The 1,427-nt window shown below is 43.1% G+C and overlaps 1 protein-coding gene and 1 pseudogene across 1 annotated transcript in view; both read left to right on the top strand.

Moving 5' to 3' along the window:
- The window catches only part of GPR149 (G protein-coupled receptor 149), a 94,833-nt gene that overhangs the window by 72,848 nt on the left and 20,558 nt on the right, over positions 1-1,427 (top strand). The gene's annotated exons all lie outside the window — the stretch shown is intronic.
- LOC105523935 overlaps positions 1-1,427 on the top strand; it is a 4,053-nt pseudogene that overhangs the window by 1,894 nt on the left and 732 nt on the right.

Here is a 1,427-nt window from a genome sequence, read left to right as displayed (position 1 = left end):
TTCCTTTGCATGCCAGTATTTACAGAGGTTTTGATGGCCTGTCTTTTTTTTTTTTTTTTTGCCATCCCTTTGATTGAAAGACTCCAAAGAAATTAAGAAACAATTTTTAAAAAGCTGCTCACCAAAGGTACTTGTTTTGGCTCCAACTAGGGAACTGGCAAACCAAGTAGCCAAAGACTTCAAAGATAAAACTAGGAAACTCAGCGTGGCGTCTTTTTATGGTGGAACACTATATCAAAGCCCAATTAATCATATGCAAAATGGTATTGACATCTTGGTTGGAACCCCTGGTCATATCAAAAACCATCTGCAGAGTGGCTGATTGGATCTTTCTAAACTGCACCACGTTATGCTTGATGAAGTGGATCAAATGTTAGATTCAGGTTTTGATGAGCAAGTTGAATATATGATTCACGAATCCTACAAAACTGATTCTGAAGACAATCCTCAGACTTTACTTTTTTCTGCAACTTGCCCACAGTGGGTATGCAAAATTGCAAAAAAATTACATGAAATCCAGATATGAACAGGTTGACCTTGTTGGAAAAATGACTCAAAAGGCTGCAACTACTGTGGAATGCTTGGTCATTCAGTGTCATTGGTCTCAGAGGCCAGCAGTTATTGGAGATGTCCTTCAAGTCTACAGTGGGTCTGAGGGGAGGGCTATTATTTTCTGTGAGAACAAGAAGAATGTAACTGAAATGGCCATGAATCCACATATAAAACAGAATGCCCAGTGTTTACATGGGGATATTGCACAGTCACAAAGAGAAATTACACGAAAAGACTTCAGAGAAGATAGTTTTAAAGTTTTGGTGGCAACCAATGTGGCTGCCCATAGTTTGCACATTCCTGAAGTAGACCTGGTGATTCAACATTCTCCTGCTCAGGATGTTGAGTCCTATATCCATCGCTCTGGATGCACAGGTAGAGCTGGACAGGGATTTGTATATGTTTTCATCAACCAAGAGAAAAAGGTCAACTAAGATATGTGGAACAAAAAGCAGCAATTACTTTTAAACGTGTAGGTGTTCCTTCTACAATGGGTTTGGTTAAATCTAAAAGCATGGATACCATCAGGTTTCTGACTTCCGTTTCTTATGCTGATGTTGATTTTTTCTGACCATCAGCTCAGGGACTGATAGAAGAGAAAGGGGTGCCGGGTGCGGTGGCTCATGCCTGTAATCCCAGCACTTTGGGAGGCCGAGGTGGGCGGACCACGAGGTCAGGAGATAGAGATCATCCTGGCTAACACGGTGAAACCCCGTCTCTACTAAAAATACAAAAAATTAGCCAGGTGTGGTGGCGGGCGCCTGTAATCCCAGCTACTCGGGAGGCTGAGGCAGGAGAACCGCCTGAACCCAGGAGGCGGAGATTGCAGTGAGCCAAGATCGCGCCACTGCCCTCGAGCCAGAGTAAGACTCCAT

Source organism: Colobus angolensis, unplaced genomic scaffold, assembly GCF_000951035.1.
Source record: "Colobus angolensis palliatus isolate OR3802 unplaced genomic scaffold, Cang.pa_1.0 Scaffold48, whole genome shotgun sequence".
Taxonomy (NCBI): domain Eukaryota; kingdom Metazoa; phylum Chordata; class Mammalia; order Primates; family Cercopithecidae; genus Colobus; species Colobus angolensis.
This window is presented reverse-complemented; position numbering and strand designations above follow the sequence as displayed.